This window comes from Ochotona princeps, chromosome 1 (assembly GCF_030435755.1).
Source record: "Ochotona princeps isolate mOchPri1 chromosome 1, mOchPri1.hap1, whole genome shotgun sequence".
Lineage (NCBI taxonomy): Eukaryota > Metazoa > Chordata > Mammalia > Lagomorpha > Ochotonidae > Ochotona > Ochotona princeps.
In genome coordinates this window covers 126,983,238-127,004,016 of record NC_080832.1, presented here as the reverse complement: position 1 = coordinate 127,004,016, position 20,779 = coordinate 126,983,238, and the positions used below count along the sequence as shown (strand labels likewise).

At 44.3% G+C, this 20,779-nt stretch overlaps 1 protein-coding gene and 1 pseudogene across 3 annotated transcripts in view; one reads left to right on the top strand and one right to left on the bottom strand.

Annotated features, from left to right (window-relative positions):
* KIF13A (kinesin family member 13A) overlaps positions 1–20,779 on the bottom strand; it is a 207,417-nt gene that overhangs the window by 123,103 nt on the left and 63,535 nt on the right. The window lies entirely within an intron of this gene.
* Positions 1,321–2,678, top strand: LOC105942230 (elongation factor 1-alpha 1-like; annotated as a pseudogene).

Here is a 20,779-nt window from a genome sequence, read left to right as displayed (position 1 = left end):
CCTTTACCTGTATCAAGTACATTTTAACCTAGAGTTAATTCAATAAAAGCTTCAAAGAAAAAGAAACGTGCTGAGCTGACAAGAAAGAGATGGTATCCCAATGGGAGGGTCCATCTGTGCAAAAGGGTCAAGGATTTGTGGGGCAGATGGGTACTACTCTCAATTAGGATTTACTCACGGCAAGTTTGAAAGAGTTCACATACTTATAAATCAGTTAACAAGCATCAACATTTGAAAGAGATCAGAAGTACTTCTAAGGATTACAAAAAAGCAGAAGTGATTACATATGTGTGTTTTAAGGTTTTATTTTACCTTAAAGATTGATTTATTTGACAGGTGGACTGACGGAGGGAGAGGAAATGTAAGAGAGGCTTTCATCTGCTGGCTCATTTCCCAAGCAAATAAAATGGATGGGGCTGGGCCAGGATGAAGCTGGGGACCCCAGTCCTTGGAGAACCTTCTGCTGCTTTCTCAGGTGCACTAGCAAGGAGCTGAATCAGAGGAAGAGTGACCTGGGCCTTGAACCAGGGCTCCAATATGGGATGCCAGCACCGCAAGTTGCAGCATAATGTACTGCACAGTGCTGGTCCCTTTACCTTGTTTTTAATTGACATGACTGTGTATTTGTGGGATACAAAACAATGACTTGATGCATGATCAAATCAAAGGAATTAGTGTATACATCATTTCAAACACGATCTTATTTCTTGGGACAAGAACATTCCAAATTGTGTCTTCTGGATATTCTGAATTATATGGCATGACACTGTTGACAACAGCAGCCTTTGTATGTGATAGAACAGAGTTTATTCTTCTTATCTAACTGTAACTTTGTACTCTTGATCAACCCTTCACCATTGCCTCCCTCTATACCACCTTCTCTAACTGATAACTTCTATTCTATTCTACACTTCTGTGAGGCTAATGTTTCTACGTTCCACCTATCCTGTTGTTTGTCTTTCTTATGCCTGGGTTAACAATGTACTCCAAGTTCAACCACATTGCTACAAATGATAGAATTTCTTTTTTTTTTTTTTTTGTTCATAACTAGACCTATCACAAGAACAGAGGCAAGATGACAGACTGGGACAGGTAAGCAGTTTGTGGCCTGGATAAAACTAAAGAACAAAGCTGTGGTTTTTTTCGCAATGGATTTGCTGCCAGAACACAGGTGCCGTGAAAACCACCACTAAATCAAAGTTAAAGTGGAAAAAAGACCCACATCGTTGTCATTGGACATGTCAATTTGGGCAAGTCAACCACTACTGGCCTTTGATCCACAAATGTGGTGGCATTGACAAAAAAAACATTGAGAAATTCAAGAAGGCTGCTGAGATGGGAAGGGGGTTCTTCAAGTATGTCTGGGTCCTGGATAAACCGAAAGCTGAGCGTGAGCATGGAATCACCACTGACATCTCTGTGCAGAAATTTGACACCAGCAAATCTTATGTGACTATCACTGATTCCCAAGACACACAGACTTCATTAAAAACATGATTACTGGCATATCCCAGGCTGACTGTGCTATCCTCATTGTTGCTGCTGGTGTTGGGGAATTTGAAGCTGGTATCTCCAAGAATGAGCAGACCCGTGAGAGTGCCCTTCTGGCTTACACCCTGGGTGTGAAACAACTAATTGTTGGTGTTAACAAAATGGATTCCAGTGAACCACCCTACAGCCAGAAGAGACTCGAGGAAATCATTAAAGAGGTCAGTACCCACATTAAGAAAATTGGCTACAACCCTGACACAATAGCATTTGTGTCACTTTCTGGTTGGAATGGTGACAATATGCTGGAGCCAAGTGCTATTACACCATGGTTTAAGGGATGGAAAGTCACCCGCAAAGACGGCATTGCCAGCAGAACCACACTGTTGGAAGCCCTGGAGTGCATACTCTCACCAACTAGGCCAACTGCAAAGCCTCTGCATCTGCCCCTGTAGGAGTCGGTAAGATTGGTGGGATTGGTACTGTGCTTGTGGACCGAGTGGAAACTGGTGTTCTGAAACCTGTCATGATGGTAACTTTTACTCCTGTCAATGTCACAACTGAAGTCAAGTCTGTTGAAATGCACCATGAAGCTTTGAGTGAAGCTCTTCTTGATGAAAACGTCGGCTTTAATGTCAACGTCAAAGATGTTTGTCGTGGAAATGTGGCTGGTGACAGCAAAAATGTCCCACCAATGGAAGCAGCTGGCTTTACTGCTCAGGTGATCATCCTGAACCATCTAGGACAAATCAGTGCTGGGTATGTCCTGTGGGTATGTCCTGTGCTGGATTGCCACACAGCTCATATAGCTTGCAAGTTCACTGAGCTGAAGGAAAAGACGGATTGTTCTGGAAAGAAACTGGAAGATGGCCTTAAATTCCTGAAATCTGGCTGCCATTGTTGACATGGTCCCTGGCAAGCCCATGTGTGTTGAAAGCTCCTCTGACGATCCTCTTCCGGGTCTTTTTGCTGTCAGTGATATGAGGCAGGCAGTTGCCATGGGTGTCATCAAGCGTGACATCAAAGCAGTGGACAAGAAGGCAGCTGGAGCCAGCAAGGTCATCAAGTCTGCCCAGAAAGCTCGGAAGGCCAAATAAATATTATCCCTAACACCTGCCACCCCAGTCTTAATCCGTGGTGGCAGAATGATCTAGGAACTGTTTGTCTCAATTGGCCATTTAAGTTTAATAGTAAAAGATTGGTTAAGGACAACAATGCATCATTAAACCTTTGGAATGAAAGGAGAATGTTTTGTAGACACTTGTGTTTTTTGTGTGGCAGTTTTTTAAGTTATTAGTTTTTAAAATCAATACTTTTAATGGAAGAAACTTGACCAAAAATCTGTCACAGAATTTTGAGTCCCATTAAAACAGTTTAATGAGAAAAAAAAAAAAAGAAAACAAAACTGTGGAGGTGGGTAGATGAGATGAAGTCAGGGCTGCCAGGGAAGAAGACACTTTAGAGGCAGAATTTTTGCTGTCACCAGCCACACTGCACTTTCAGGGTGGAAAGTCCCAGCCTGGTTTTATAGCATGTGTGTGAAATGGAACGGTGACCAATGCTTTATCTAATAGCTAAGACTTGCTAAGTTCTCATTAGAGTCAGGTTCATTCTATTTAACTCACTTAACATATTTGATAACCCTGTAACATTCTCTTTACTATTTTTCAGAGAAAAATGCTGAGATACAGATCTACAGATGACATGCTGTTCACAAGGTTGTGGTTCCTTAGCCGTGATTCAAACCCAAGGGGTCTCCGGCTGTGGCACCCCGCAACCCTTTGACTATTAGTGTGTATACTATTGCCTCGCTTGCATCTAAGAATTCAGCAACAGCTCTTTGAACCTGCGCTATGGCATCAATTAACAAACCATGTGGATGTTCAGTGATGCGGATCCTCAAAGCACACAGGGTTATCCGTGTGGCTGATGGCATGAATTAGCTCAGCCTGTATCAAGGCCTTTCACCCACACAAGTCTAGGAGACACCTACACAGAATGAACCCGAGGGAAGGAATAGCTCTTCCAGGCAGTGAGGAAGGAAGTGCTGTGGCAATGTGGACAGAGAAGACGATTGCAACTACCACTTAGTCCACTGAAGAAGGCTACAAATAAAGCCACCAAAAAATGTGCATGCAGATGTGCTGGGAGCAACTGCCAGAACAAAGCTGGCAAGTACTGAGCATGCTCAGGGAAGAGCAGGTAGAGAACATGGTCCATAGCAATAAAGCTGAAATAACAGAGGACGACCAAAGTGCAGAGGGCAGAAAACGCCACCCAGACTTAATGGTTTTTTCATACACAGTTGCCAATGATGGTTTGTGCAATGGGAGGAACACAGCCAGATCTGTCTCTAGAGGGAGCGATTTGCTACCTATGAGTCAGCACTGGGACAGGCACTGCTGGACTTTCATGGGACAGCCCTGTTAGCGAAGACACTAGAGCAGAGGCAAGAGAAGCAACAGGATGGAATGGAGGACCATGAAGGCAACTGGAAGGAAGCATCAGTCTAGGTCTAGCTGACTGCCATGCCCCAGCAATCAGCCTCTCCAGCATCTACAGGGAAGAACCACTACTGGGAGGACTGGGGTCACTTTCAGAAGGACCTCAGTCACTCACTTTGAAGCAGGCCTGTCGATATGAATGAAAAGAGGGCTTTAACTGCAGTAGCAATTGCGATATTGTTGACAGCCTTAAAAATTCATTAAAAACACAGTGACAGTATTTTAAAATGATGATCCAGGGGCCTGGTACGACGGCTCACTAGCTAAATCCTCGCCGTGACAAGTGTCAGGATTTCAGATGAATGCTGTTTCATATCTCGGCTGTTCCCACTTCCCATCCAGCTCCCTGCTTGTGGCCTGGGAAAGCAGTCGAGGACAGCTCAAACCCTTGGGACCCTGCACCTATGTGGGAGACCCAAAAGAAGTTCCTGGCTTTAGATGAGCTCAGCTCTGTCTGTTGCAGCCACTTGGGGAGTGAACCAGGGGACAGAAGATCTTTCTCTCTGCATCTCCTTGTATATCTGCCATTCCAATAAAAATAAATAAATCTAAAAAAAATGATGATCCTAACTTATCTTTCTTTCAAGAAAAACTTGGTTATTGTGGCTGGAATAGTAGCATAGTAGGCTAATCCTTCATACCAGTGACACTGACATCCTATGTCGGTACTGGTTCTAGTCTTGGATGTTCCACTTCAGATTCAGCCCCTGCTAATAGTCCAGGAAAGCAGGAGAGGATGGCCCAAGGCCTTGGGCTCCTGCGCCCACGTGGGAGACCCAGAAAAAGCTCCTGGCTTCCAGCTTCAGAGCAGCTCTGGCCACTGCAACCACTGGGGGAGTGAAGCAACAGATGCAGGATCTCTGTCTCTCCCTCTCTGTAGCTCTGACTTTCAAGTAAAGATAATTTAAAAAAAAAAAATCTTGATTTTAAAAAGTATTACTTAATTTACTCTTGTGTTTCAGCACAATTCTCCCAGTGTTTAAGATGTCCACATCCCAAGCCAGAGGATGTGCGTTTGACGTGTGCTTCTGTCTCCTTCCTTCAGCTTCCTACCAAGACAACCCCTGGAAGGCACACAGACAGCTTAAGAAATCACGTCGCTGCCAGCCACATGAGGGACCTGGACTGAGTTCCCAATGCCAGCTCAACCCTGGTCAATGCAGACGTGTGGGGAGTGAACCAGCAGATAGAAATCCGTTTTCTTTCTTGTCACCTCTCCAAAAACAAAATTTAAATTAAAGCTCAAAAGGAGAAATAAACTATGTGCTGAAGTGTGACAATCTTACCATTATATGTGTATTTGAGTTCTACCCCACAGGCATGACCACATGGGATTGAATTCCTGGACTATACTGGTGAAAAGTTCAGGATATGGGTTCAAACAACCATGGCTTGAAATGAACCAGCCATTCTGACCTTGGTCAAGGTCACTCCATCCCTCCGATCCTCAGTTACTGTGTCTGATAAAAGGGAACAGCTTCAGGATAGCAAGGGCTTGTGTGGGGCCACAGGGAAAAACCACACGCTATCAGAATGCAGCCATCAACAGCTCTCAAGCGACTGTTCTATTAAGGTTAGGAGCTATTGTTCCTGTTACAGTAAATATCCCCCTGGATCACACAGGAAATATATCAACAGAGCTCAAACTAAATTTCTTCCCGGAAAAGGTTACTGTGACTTGAATTATGACAGTCCTTTATTTAGGACTAAAACTTCTCTCTTTTAAATTAAAACATGTGTAACAACAGAAAAGAATAAACAGAGAGAGGAAAGACTGGAATTTATTATATAAACATCTGTAAAGTTGGTCACCTTTATGAGACCTAAATTACGAAACTATTTTTTTTTAAGGAAAAAGCCAAGAGCAGGTACATAACTAAGCATACCTGAAATGTAATCCTACATACTGCCACGTCAGCCTACAGGGTGTAATAAAACTATTATGACTGCAAGTCCTATTTAATGAGCTGAAAAGCTGGCAGTTAGAGGTCAAGGGTCAGCATTAGAATCCAAGAAAGCAAACAGATTTTGATTTCTTCTCTACAAACAACACCTTGAATTCTCAGTTGAGTACCAAGGAAATAGACTCGTGGGATCAACGGCCAGAACCACCAGGTTAGAGCCAAGCACCGAAAGGTAGATGCTCTGCCTAATGCAGTTCACTGGGATGAACGGTGAGATGAGCCGTCAAAACCAAACGTCTATTCTGTTATTTTTCATCCAAAACATTTTCTGTAATAAACACAGAGCGACTCCGTAAGAGGGAAGATGCTTCTGAAATAAAGCGCAATTCTCACCAGAAGCTTTCTAATCAAGGTTTGTAACCTAATTTCCTTATTTAAAAGCTATGATGATCGCGAGCAATAGTTTTAAAAATATTTACATATTTTTTATTTGAAAGTCAGATTTACAGAGAGAAAGAGAGACAAAGAGTTCTTCCATCCACAGGTTCACTCTCCAAGTGGCTACAATGGTTGGAGCTCAGCCAATCTGAAGCCAGGAGCCAGGAACTCCCTCAGGGTCTCTTTTGCAGGTGCAGGGTCCCAAGACTTTGGACCACCCTCGACTGCTTTCTCAGGCCAGAAGCAGGGAGCTGGATGGGAAGCGGAACAACCAGGACACAAACTAGTATGCATTTGGGATCCCAGCACATGCAAGGTGAGGATTTAGCCACAAGGCTATTGTGCTGGGCCCCAAACAATATTTTAGAGATTAATAATTTGTGAATAGAACACAGTAACATTCTGATTTTAAAAATCAGTTTTCTCCTGAACTTGTGTACAATCTATCTGCCACCCAGTAAAACTCTGGTTTTAATGACCAAGCAGTGAAACAGAGCAGTGACCTCAGCCCAGAACTGACCACAGCCATTATGGTGTGGGCCAAACACCTTGCAAATCATTTCCATGCACCGCAGAACACTTGTTTAAAGACTCAATCAATCAATGACTTATCCACCTGTCTTAATACTAGGTTCCTATTATAATTAAAGTTATTATCAATATGCTTCAAATGTTGTACCTAGGCAAATGTTACAAGCTGGGAGAAAAGCAGTCAATAGCTGGTGGGCATTCTGGGCCTGATTAATGCCAAATTTGTGTTAATTATATAAGTGTGCCAACATAGTTGCCTATTCCTTTTTTTTTTTTTTTAATACGTGAGAAAGGCAGGGAGTGGCAGTCTGAGACATACTACTAACAGCCCACAGGCAGAGGTGAGTGGGGAGGCTGCAGATTGCCTAGTAATGTGGTCTGGGGATGTATTGGAGTAGGAGTGACTGAAGGCATGTTTCACAAGGAGAGGAATGACTTATGGGGTCTTCCATGAACCAGGTCACAACACTTGTAGGTAGGTGAGGGACCTGAGATGGCGTGGTTTGAGGGGGTGGAACTGGAGGGCATGTCTGGGTCATGCCAAGGCACCCTCCCACATGGGAGACCTGGGCTGGACTAGGCTGCCATACCCATCTACAGTGCAAAACCAGGGGAGTGCCATGTCAGGCTGGGCCCGAAAACCCACCAGACAGTGGGAGAATCAGATCTAGGGGAAGATTCTGTAGGACATTTATAGGTTCGCCTCTGTGGAACTGTAGCACCAGCCACTCTGCATGAGAGCTGGTGATGGTGATGAGCTGAACCAGGCTGGACCACACTGCAGCACCTGAGGGCAGACCATGCCAAGCAGGGCTGGGGCACCTGCTGGCATGTGTGAGATCCAAGCTGCAGCTCCCACTAATGAGTGAATGAGTCTGGCTGGACCAGGCTACATTATCCACTGGCACTTGAGAGAGCCAGAATGGGTGTGGAACATGCTGAGCTAGGCTGTGACACCTGCCATGTCCCAACAGAGCCAGGTCTGGGGATGGGCAAGGCTGGGCTAGGCTGTAGTAACTGATGGTGTGGTGAGTGCCAAGATTAAGGGAAGGCCAATCCTCAGCTGCAGATGCCTGTGCAGTGGACCACACGTTCACATGCAGATGGGGGACATGATGGCCAGCTCATCTAGGCCACTAGGGGACGCTGACTGCCTCATCAGAGGATGGAAAGCAGAACAGGTTGGACAATTCTCCTGGCCAAGTTTTGCAGCACATTCCTGGGCCTGTGGAAGCACTAAGGTGGACTTTGTGAACCAAAAGATCTTGGAAAAATTGTTCTCAACCTTGGAGTAATGAAACCAACAAATTTTCAGAAGTATCAAAGCACTGCACTCAAGTAACATCCCTGGAACACTCTTTACCAAATTGGGGGTTCTAGGGCATCATCAAATGACTGTCTCCGCACCACCCCCATCCTCAGGTGCTAATGCAGTTTGACAGCAGGAATAGCCCTTCTCTCTCCTCCCCGGGCACAAAGAAGAAAAAAAACTGAAATATTCGTCATTTGTCCCACCAACCATCCTCTGTACATGAACCTCCCTAAGCTAATCAGAGGGCCACAAGGGTATGCATCTCTCTCAAGTATGTAAACAATATTATGTCAATAGGCAAAACTTAATATCTAACTTTTAAAGCTTTCTTTGGTAATGGAGACTCCACCATTGGATACTCTGACAGAATAGTGAGAAATCAATTGTTCCCTATTAAGAAGAGGAGAATCAAAATGGTAGAACAGGGTAAGGACACGTTTAAGCAGATGGAGAAATATGAGCCAGTGTGAGGCAGAGAGGGCACATTCCAGTAAACAGGAGAGGACAGACAACAGCAGAGGGTACCTGGAGACTGACAAAGGAAAGCAGCAGACACAACACTGCAGTGTTGCAGTGATTAATATGCCAGCAGCGTTCAAAGAATGGCCATCTGAACTCCACCAGCAGCCGGAACTCCACCAGAAACAATGTGGGAAGGCACGTTCACCAGGAGCTCTAGAGGTGAGCCCAAACAAAGAACTGCTCGTCCTGCTGGTCTGTTTGATTTGACCAGGAGTAGAGACAGACTGGCAGGTCCCAGAGGGCAGTGCAGGAACAGGGTGGATTTCACAGCCCAGCACACGTCCTAGAGCCGAATTAGGTGCCATTTTGTTTAAGGAGGCAAGGGCTATGGAGCAGGACTGCTCATGCATTGAACTCGGAGTGACTCATTTCTAACTCAGTGAAATGTAAACATGCAGCATCCTACAGGTTCCACCCAAGACAGTCCAGGTAGCCCTCAGACCTGACAGCCAGCAGATCAAGAACTCTAGTAGGGGCACATCAGGCACCATTTCCTAAGATGCGGCAAATAATTTAAGACTGCAGGGACAACAGTGAGCTGCACATGCGCTGACCTGGAAGCTAACTCCCTGAGCTCAGTGCATTGCACTGGTCCCATAGGAAAATAATACCGACTATGGCTTTGTACTGGTCAAAATAGGTCCGTGAGGTCCTCAGACATAACAAACAACAGGTTCTGGCAAGATCAGCATCATCAACAACCTAGCTATATAGAGCTATATAGGACACCTGGTGTCTCTCTAATCCTGGGACCTGCTCCAATGAGAAGTGGGAGAAAGTCTGTATAGACAATGGTGCAGCCTCAGCACGGCATGACAGGAGGTGAAGAGTGGTGAGAAAGGAGCTGGGGCTGTGGAGACCATGGTGGAAATCTAACATAACAACCCAGACCTGGAACTCGCTAGACAGAGTGGCACAACTGCAAACAAAGAGCGGTTTATCCACTGAAATAAGTAAAACTGAACTGCAGGCCTGTGGGTGACACAGCTTAAAAAACCTGCCCCAAGGAGAAGAATCTAATAACCAGAAGTACAATGACCAAGAGCAAAAGAAGAGACTAAGGCACAATGAATATTACTGAAGACTCCCCTGCAAAGGAACAAAACCCTTTGCCAACCTCTGAGTTCACTGAGGAAGACACTGAGAAGATGGGAGATACAGAATTCAAAACACTTGCTATAAAACTTCTTACCAACAACGAGAAGCACATAAAGCAGGCAGTCAAGGAATTCAAGGAATGTGTCACACTAGGAATGAATCAAATGAAAGCTGATATATCAGAATCAAAGAATACAGTGGAGCAAATTAAAAGTACAGTGGAGAGTCTCCAAAACAGAATGACACAAGCAGAAGAAAGAATCTCAAACTTAGAAGGCATTTCCTGCCACTAGGGAAAAACCAACAAAAAGCTGGAAGCAGAGCTGGATCAGGCCAAAAAAAAGTATTCAAAAATTGAAAGACACTATTAAAACATCAAATGTAAGAGTTATGGGAGTTGCAGAAGGTGAAGAGAAGCTGGTTTTACAAATGTATTTAATGAAATAATAAGGGAAAATCTCCCTAATCTAGAGAAAGAGCTGGGATACAACACCCAGGAGGGGCACAGAACTCCCAACAAGGTTGACCAAACGCAATCTTCACCATAACACATGATAATTAAGCTCTCTTCAATCGAACATAAGGAAAAGATTTTTTAATGTGCACATGAAAAAAGATCAACTGACATCTAAAGGAAGACCAATTAAACTACAGGAGACACCTCACAGGAAACTCTACAGGCCAGAATAGAATGGAGTAACATATTTCAGATTCTAAAAGCAAAAAATTGTCGGTCCAGGATGATGTACCCAGGAAAGCTTTCCTTTGTCTTTAAAAACGAAATAAAACGCTTCCACAGTAAAGAAAATTTAAAAGAATATTCCTCTTTCAAACCTGCCCTAAAAATGATACTCAAAGATGTTCTCTGACAGAGAAAAGGAATAGCGCCCACCAAAACCAAAGGCAAATGCAAACAACATGCCAGTAAAGTAACAGCAGACTAAATCTTTCTGTTCTATAGAGTGCAGACTGGGAGAGCCGCACACCATTTTTGTGAAGAGCCCCTGTGTCTGGTGTTGCAGAAGGAACAAGATTCAGGAGTAGTGGTAAGGAGCTCCCTGTGTTTCCCTTTAGACTTTCAGCTCAGACAAAGCTTAAAAGGCAGGAGGATTAACTCAGCTGAGCAGGGTGTCTTTAAGGCATGGGGCAAGAGCTGGGTGTGCAGAGGGAGGGAAGGATTTAGGACTACAGCCCAGGGAGGGGTAGCTAACTAAGCCATTTGCTGACTATCTCCTGGAATCGAGGGAGACCCACAGGAACTGGAACTGATGGAGACGCACAGCAGGACAGAAAGATGAGTGAGAAAACCACTGGTCAGATGAGAGCTTGTAACCCCAGTGGCCTCTAAACCACCAACCAGCCCAGCCCCTTGAAATATGGAATGTCCGTGCCAGACTGGAAATCAGCAAAGATAAAAGGGTCTGGGAGGGGCTCAGGAGCTGTTTCAAGGCACTGGTCTCTGCCATAAAGCATCAATTGGTCTCAACAAAAAGGGATCAAGAAACATTCTACTACAGATACATTTGGAAGCTCCAGGTTCATGGGTGTTCTCCATAAAATGTTCAGGTTAGAAGGTAAACCGCAAACATTAAATGCTATGGTAAGTCCAATAATTTCAATTTTTATTGTTTTTAAAGTACTTTTATATATGAAGATCTTTTCCTTTTACACTAAAGCAGTGACGCTTTTCTCATCTGAAAGCTTTTTGTAGAGACTGCTAGCCAGAAGCTAAGCAAAAGTACTTCAGGATAAACGTTCATTTCTAGGTAATCAACAAAAAAGATTACAGTGAATTACAAAACTCAAGATGACTACATATGAGTATAACCAGAATGAGTATAAGCAGAGTGTATATGTTCACTGCCAAAATCTAAATGCATACACAAAGCAAATGGAACATTTACAGTATTATTTTGTATAAACACGATCCATCAATATTCACTGCTCTGTTTTTTTTTAATCAAATGTTACCGAGGAGTAAGACCCCTGAACTGTTCCACCTGGCTAAGGGCACAGCCGACCCCCGGGGTGGCACAGGCCTCAGACTGGCGCCAGGCAGGGCCATCTCTGCGGAGTGTTCTCCAGGTCACTCCACAGGGCCCTCTGTTCCTATCACCACGGCTGCCATCCCCAGGTGAGCGAGCCTGGTGAGAGCTCAGACTGGGTTAACGAAAACAGAATCGAGCTGAGGGAACACTGACTCTTGCACAATTTTCTTGTGCCTTCAAAAGCAGCACGCGGTGAGGCTTCCCCTACCCCACCTCCAAATGCAGCAACGGGTGCCAGCTGTTGACTTAAAAATCAAGAATGGAGCTGAGAGATGGGGTGACCACGGGCTCTGAATAACACGCTGTTTAGAGGTATCACACACTTAACCATCTGGTTTAACTTTTATTGCCAAGATTAACTTCCATTTATGTGAGTGGCTGAACCTTAATAGCATTTACCTGGGACAATGTAAACAGTGATATATTGGGATTTTCTACATTAAGAAGCAGGAGCACACATCATGCTCTACACAACAGCTTCATGGAAGCAGGGCATTTGCGAGACACAAATGGCCTTTCATGAGCACCAGACCAGCAAGGTGAGGAAACGAGCAGCGAGGCAGGAGCCAGATGGTCCAGCATCCGTTCCCACCTCTGCATCTGTGTGTGGCAATGTGACCTGGGATGTGGGATTTAAACTCTCAGTTCCTCAGCTTCCTCACCTGTCAGAGTTGTGGTGAGGGTGAAATAAATTGGCATACACAAAGCTTCTAAAGGTGTCAGAGTAATATAGGCAATGCAAAAACCTCCCACATCCAGCCACCTATCTTCCTACAAGCATCTCTCCGTGTGCCATGGAAACAGCTGCCAATGCTGATGGCAGATGCTTGTGGATTTGCAGGTCCTGCAAGTCCAGCTACCTTGAAAGCCACAGGACTCTAAGACTCTGATTCAGCAGCTTACTGAATCTGCAAGGCACCTGTGCAGCCCCACCTGGTCTCAAGGTCACAAGGCATCAGATCAGCAAGGCAGAAACATTCCAGTTCAAATGAATCCCAGGGCTATGAAGAATGAAACTTTACCAGGTGCACCGACTTGACACTATGGCATTTCTCATCCCTGTTCCACACCAGACCAGGCAGCTGCAAAGAAATTTGCCAGTATGTATGTGTGATGAACACAATGCTAGTGGTAGGCACTCGTGGCACTATCCACTAGGTTAGGAAGCAGGAGGTGGACAGCAAACTGGCTGTACGGCTGGATATATCTACAGCAATTAAGAAGGGGCCCAAGCAACCACAGCAAAGGACAAATGAAGGGGAGGGTAATACGGGAGCCTGCCATATTACCTGCCATATTACTCGGCCTGTGATCTTTGCAACGCACCTAGCACCTTTCCAGAGCACAATGGCCCAGCAGCAAGTCTGAGATCCATCTGTGAAGGCTTAGGTTTGCTAAAAACAAGGCTGCAAGTTTCTCTTTCTAAGCTTACTCCCAAAGGGTAGCTGTTAGCTCAAATTTTATAATTATGTGTGTGTGTTACTTAACAGCATCATGCTTCATCTACTGCTTATTATGATAAAACAAATTCTTTTACCCATTAGCAAACTCACGATATGAACTTAATGTCACTATAATGACATCCCAAGTTGTATAAGAAACCCATAATTTGTGCAAGATGGTTAAGAGATTCAAAATAACAAGCAAACAGAAGTAAATTTCTAGGTTAACAAATCTTTATTTAGTCTGACTGACAGCCCAAGGCATCCATGGGGAGCATTACATTTAGCAGATTTTCCTCCTGACACACCATCAAAGGGTGACACTAGTACCATGTTAGCCACTCAGCTCTCTCCTTCTGGAAGCACCAAGAGATCTTTAAATAACCCAGACTCATATCTCAATAAGAACACACTACACATTAAAATGATGTAAAATCTGCATATGAGAAAGTGACTTGCAACCCTGTAGTTTTAGCAGCACACTCCACAACAGTGAAGACATGGGAACAACCCAGATGCCCATCGACAGAGGAACAGAAAAAGAAACTGTGATATATCTACTCCACAGAATACTACTCAGCCACTTAAAAGAATGAAATTCTACCATTTGCAACAAAATGATTCCAATTAGAAAGACCATTTACTCAGTGAAACAAGCCAATCCCAAAATGACAAACATCGTATGTTCTCTTTGATATAAGGCAATATTCATGCCCAATACAAAACAAATAGACATACAGCTGAACAAGTACATACACATATTCTCACATATTAACTGTACAGCGGAGGCTAGCATACTGGGAAATACAGGGCTGTATGTCACTTTCTCGTAAAATGAGGATACAGTGCAGTAGGTATCTCTATTCCCAAACAAAAGGAGGACTCCCAATCAGTTAAATACACCTTGTCACTATGACACTAAATTTTCTATCTTTGTCTATACCTGCATGCCATGATGCACTTCAATAGCAGAATGTTTATCTTGCAGCTCTATACCAAAGGACTATACTATTGTAGCAATATAGGGGTAAATGGTGGGAAGGAAGATGGAGAGGGAGAAAGGAAGCCTTCTCACCCCCCCTGCCTTGTTCTTCCAGGGACGGCCTTTCTTGGCGTTTCACAGTCACTGCTGGCATCTCTCTTCAATGCACCTGCCACACTCTGTGAACATCACAGGTTATGGCCTGTCTCATCCACTTTACAGGCAAAGCTTGGGTCTGCTTTAGCACGCACCTGGCACCAGGCACCCATAAGCAGCTGGGCTGGTGAGACTCCCACCTCCTCCCAGCTGTGAGTGCCCCTCAGGTAAAAGCTGAGCCACACTCCTGGTTTCTTTCCCCTCCAGTCAAGCTTGGTGTTTGATATGCAAAATAGGATGAATGTTTACTGATTAAACACACAAGTTAAAACATCTCAAAAGGCTGTTTGCTTTTATACATTAGAAAAAACTAGGAAAAAAAAAAGAAAAGAAAAAAACTAGGTACATTTACTACTGCAGACAATGACTGCTTTCTTTCAGCTAACCACCCGATTTCAAAATCTGTTTCATAAGGATGTGTTTATCAGCATGTTTATTGGATGGCTCAGGAGCAGGTGTGCCAGGTGACCTCAATAGACCCCACGTTCCACCAGGCAGCCTTCGTTACAGGTGAGGGATGTGCCACCCAGAGAAAGAGCAGTTACATCCCATGGCATGTGCACCCAGGTCTCCCTCTGTCTGCTGCCCTCCCTGCAACTTGCTTCCCCACCTCAGCTGTCAGTGTGCCTTCCCTGGACCTCAACTGACCCTGCTGTATTCTCTCCCCACACCCTTCACTGTTTAAAACCATTTCTTTGATTATTTTCTTCCTTATCTACAGATCTTCTCCCCTGAATTCAGTAGCTATAAGACGTATGGAAACACAAGGTTGGTATCTCATTCCCTGTTATATTCCAGTGCCTGGGACACTGTGTCACAAACAGTTGCTAAGCAAGTATCTGTGGAATGAATGAATGAATGGGATGCTGGCTCATGTCACCAGTTCCAGGCAACATTTGAGAAGACAGTGATGACTCCCTGATGGCCATTCTGAGGTGGGAGGGAGGGAGTGGAGGGTATTGGAGTCCAACCAGATACAGAGTTATTTGTTTTCACAAATGTTTTGCCACATACAAGTGGAAGGGGAATGGCACAACAGAACAAAGCCAACTTGAACAACTGCCAACACACAGTCAGTTGGGTACAGATGAAGCGTATTTAATGCTGCATAAATGCACCACCAGAGAACTCCCAAAGTTATGCCCATGTCCCATCCAGGAAGGACTCCTATTTGGTTTGGGAAAACAACTGGCGGATTACAAATCTCCAAAGCACATGGTACTGGGAATAGGAAAGGCTCATTTTCCCAGGGACCTAAGCCCTTGTTTCCACAAGTAAAGAGAACTCTGGACAGCAGAAATAGATGTCCTTACACCCTGGGGTCAGCCACAGTGCAGTCCAAATGCACTCACGGACTGTATTTCCCTACCCCTGTGTGACCAGCTCCACTACCTACTCTTCTAGCACACACTGCACACAGGATGGCTAACCAGCAACGCTGCAGGAAGGTGTCTGCTGACATCTCAACGCTGTGACAACAGACAGAAGCCGAGAATAACCCAAGCTCCAACCACCACGTGAAAAACTAGGGATCCAGCAGACTTCAACCTCACTTTCCACATTGGAGCAGATAGGGCACAGTGTTTAAAGGTTGGTGTTTGAGAAAAAAAAAGCTCCAATTATGAGGAAAATGAAGGAATATCAGAATATATACAGAAAGGAAATGGGAAGCAGCAACTAGAGTTTGAAAGAGAATTGTTGCAATAGGAAGGGTTCTATGTAAGGGTTTCTGCCCATTTCCAGTTCTTCAGGATTGAGCTTCTCTGGTTTTCACTGTAGTATTCTGATGGAAAGCATGCAACAATGTGTAGTTTTCACTTCCGTCTCAGCTTCTTTTACGTTAGGAGAACAGGGGAGTGAGCACCAGAAGAAAGCGTTTTCCCTGCAAGGCACAAAAGGAAATGGTGCAACCTGTTGCGGCCACATCAGCAGCCCTGAGCCTGTGCCACATCAGCAGCCCTGAGCCTGTCATTAAATACACCTTCTACAAAGAGATAAGCCGGCATCCCTCATCCTTTCCCTTCCAGCATAAGGGCACCTCCCTCCTCCCCATTACCACAAAAGAGGGACAGGAAGGGAGAAGAACTACTTCTAAAGGTCATCATAAAGAACAGTCATTCTTCTTACCATTTTTTATCCCAAAAATTCTTCTCTGCTTGGAGCCATTCTGGTCTGAGTCAGTTCTGTTCTTCTATTGTGGTGGATTGAAATCCCAACGACAATGGATGCCCCTTGAAATCTGAGACCTTACTCTTCAACTCTTCATAAAACTGCATCTTCACCCTGCTGGCATGTCAACCCTGCTGAAGACACCTAGATCACAAGGGAACTGAAGGACCCCCAAAAAGTCCACCACAATCCTGATGCTTAGGTAGGCAGCACCAATGCAGATGATGGAAAGCATACAAGTGGTGTCTTTCCGGAGAGTGTGCAGAGGATTAACGCGGTAAGGTGCAGCAGGGATGGCAGGGATGGTGGTGGTGATGGTGATGGGGGTTGCGAGGCCAGATCTTAAGGTGCTAGCTACATAAATATTCACAAAGCATGAGAGTGTATCAAAGGCTCTGGGAAGTCCTGCCTCAAATAAATCGACTGGTTATACTAAAAACACTTCAGAAAAGCTGAACAAACCTGCTAGCATTAGAAAAAACATGGTCTCCACTTAAAATGCAAAGAGATACTTTCAGATCTACTTTTTAAAATGGCAGGGATGTGAGTAACCCCCGAGTTCAATCTTTCCAGGATATTTTTTTTCTCAGTTTGAAAATGAATGCAAACAGCTGTGCCTTTTATGCGTGCTTTGGTCATTTCCATGGGGGTATTTTAAAATCAAACACTGGGTGTGGCCCTCCACTGACTCCCTCCATGAGGACACAATGGAACAGAGCATCTGCCAGTAACTGATGAGAAACAATGTGGGGAGAGCAAGGCAGGAAAGCGCCCTTGGAAAGCCAAGGGCAGGAAGAAGGAAAACCAAGTGTCTTCCTGTGTGCTGAATCCTAGGCTGCAGCCAGTTAAACCACTTGGGTTTCTCCCTGGCCCCAGGGTATCCAGAGCTACACAGAAGGGCTAGTCGTAGAAGGAGTGTCTACAGAAGAGCCTCATCCACACCATTCTACAGAACTAGGCCTCTATTTCTAGAGTTGAAAGACTCGGGTCAAGAGTGAAAAGTCCACAGAAAGCCCAGTACATCCTGCAGTGGAAGCCCAGTGTTTTCACGAATGAAAGCAAACCACAGAAACTCCCAACTTCAAACCAGGGGACTTGGCCATGAAGGAGGCAACACCCCCAGAGCTTGTGGCAAGGTGCTTTGTAGAAATGGGGGCACATGCTGTTTTCCAAATACAGGGGAAGACTCACACCTGGAGAATGGAACAATAACCCATGGAACTCCTCACAGTGCAATACCTCACTGCGAGGAACAGGAGGTATGCGTGCACAGAGGTACAAGGATTTCCAGATTTCTATACCAAAATAAGCTTGTTTTACAATTCCATTTTCCCACATACCTTTTAAAGTTCCCTAATTCACAACAATGTGAACAAATTTTAAAAATCTAACGTCAAATGAAGTCCCTAAATGATAGATTCTATATCCCCCAATTCAGGAACAAAGTTAAAAAAAATACATTGCTTGGGGATATATAGTTACATGTAAAACTTGTAAAACATGAATGTCAGGACAGTGTGGTTTCTGGGAGGCGAACAAGGCTCAGGTCACACCTCTGCTTTCAAACACACCTTCTGCTTCTTCAGCTGGGTGAAGGGTCTGGGGTGTCATTTTTATTCACTGAATTACACATACATGCTTTATAAATTTTTGTATATGGTATAGTTCACAATTTTAAAAAGCAGAAGGTGATTTTTCTCCAAGTCTTTAAAAAAAAAAAAGTGGTCATATCAGAGAACTCAATTAGGAGACATTCACCAATCACGGAAGGCCAAGAACACTTGTGGAATTCACTAAGTGTTTGCAATCAGAACAGGAAATTCCATCACATCTCCCATGTTCCAAAGACCTGGATGTTGCCAGGCACAAATCCTTGTTTTGTTGGTGGTTGGTAGTTTAGAATTTTTTTTTTTTAATGACTGTGGAAAGGGATGATGCAGCTCACAATTACAACACCGAAGAATACAGATTTTCAAATGCACCATCTGAAAGGGCACCAGAAAAAGGCTGCAGATTCTAAGAATCACATACAAGCTCTTCAACCCTTTCCCAACTTCAGTCACTGCATACCTGCACACTCACACTCACGCCTGACAGGCAGAGTTCACACCCCAAACGGCTATTGAGAGCCAAAGTCTAGGAACTGGATCCAGGTGTTCCAGGAACATGATTACCTAAACCCTAACCGCTGCCTCCCGGGGCTGCATTAAACAGACGCCAGAGTGGGAAGCCACAGTCAGGAATGGGATCCAAGCACCCTGAGGTGGCTTGTGCATTCTTAACTAGTGTCTTCACTAGCAGGCCAAAGCACCATCCCTAACTCTGCCATCACTTTTCTACCAATGTCTGAATTAGGGATACACTACAAATCTTCATTTCTGATCTCAGATGACAAGGAGGACACAAATCTCAAACACCCCTCCCTAAACTTCACCCAACTTAGAAGTCCCAGAACAATTACCAGTATTTAGACAGCACACTCTTTTAGGAAAGGCCTATGCCACAATTATTCAGTGTCTCAGCGCCTACTTCAATATCTGATACTTCAGAGGTACTCAAAGATGTTTCACTTTTCACAGTTTTAGAAGAAAAATTATTTTTATTCAAAGCTTTTTTTAAATCTCAAGATCACTAAGTGTGTGTTTAAACTATAGCTATGAGTAAATGTGCATTTCTAATCATATATTTGAGATACCACTTACATAGCAAGTTTAGAAAAGCAACATATGCAGGTTCCAGCAAGTTCCACACTTGATTTGGAGCATTTTCCTGCCACTAGTTACAGGGTCAGTTACAGCTGCCTCCAAGCAAACATTCCTGGGATTCTGAATGACATGCAATCTTGGATCTTAAAGAAGTTAAACTGCTCTGAGTGCACAGGATGGTTTCTTAATGTTAATTAGAAATCTAAAGTGTTAGTGTTTCAGGTCCCTTTTGTCTAACTTAACATTTGAGTTCTTCCTTGGATTTATCAATTAAAGTGCTTTTATAAGTAAACCGCAGACCTTACAGTCATTCAGGTAATCAAACTTAGTAGGTGAGATGACATGTCAGCCAACAAGACAATTTCTACTAAGGGCAGCACCTGTGAAACAAAGCTTGCGATGATTCTGGACTCAAGATTCTTTCTTCTCCCCCCAAGCTCGCTCTTACAAATTGCCACGGCCTCCCGGGATGCATCAGCAGGTAGGAGGACTGGAAACAGATAAAGCAAGATGATACAATAGATGAACCAGGAATTCTGGTGTCCAAGAGACAGCTTAACTGCCGAGTCCAACGCCTGGCCCCAGGAGTGAAGCTTTTCCCATTTATAGCCCAAAGCAAGTACATGCTTTTGTTCTGCTTCCCTTCAGAGAGCAACAGTTTTTAGTTTTTCTCCCTTCTTAGCTTTGTGTAAGGTGCTTAATTCTAGTTCCATGTGATACATAAACCCCAAACCTCAAGGTGGATAGCAGTTTCTTTTCTTTTTTTAAAATTTATTTATATGAAAGGCAGAGAGACAGAAAAGGGAAAAATTTTTCCAGCTCCTGGTTCACTCTGCAAATTCCTACAACAGCCAGGGCAGGGACCCAAGTACTTGTTCCATCACCCACTGCCTCCTTGGTTGAACACTGAGAGGAAACTGGACCTGGAAGCAGAGCCAGGACCCACACAGAACAGCCAGCACTGTCCCACACTCCATTTTAACTACTAAGCAGACTTCCATCCCTAAGATATCTTCATATCAGAATACCACAAAGAGGTTGCATTTCCCTGATTTGAGTAAGGGCATGTTTGTCATCACATAACCATCCACAAAATTATGTTTTAAGATGCTGTACCCAGAGCCAGCACCATGGCACAGCACATTAAGCCTCCAACTGCAGTGCCAGCAGCCCCCTATGGGCACAGGTTCAAGTCCTGGGTGTTTTTCCAATTCAGTAACCTGCTAACATGCCTGGGAAAGCAGAAGATGGCTCAAGTGTTTAGACACCTGTACCCAAGTGGGAGAGCTGAAAGAAGCTCCTGGCTTCAGACTAGCCCATGAGGTCATGTGGGGGGATGAACCAAAGGATGGAAGATCTTTCTCTGTCACTCTTCTTTCTCTGTAATTCTGCCTTCTCCAATAAAAATAAATATATAAAGTTGTACCCATAGTACTTGGGGCCCTATCAGTTATGTGAGAGGCTAGGATGGAGTTCCTAG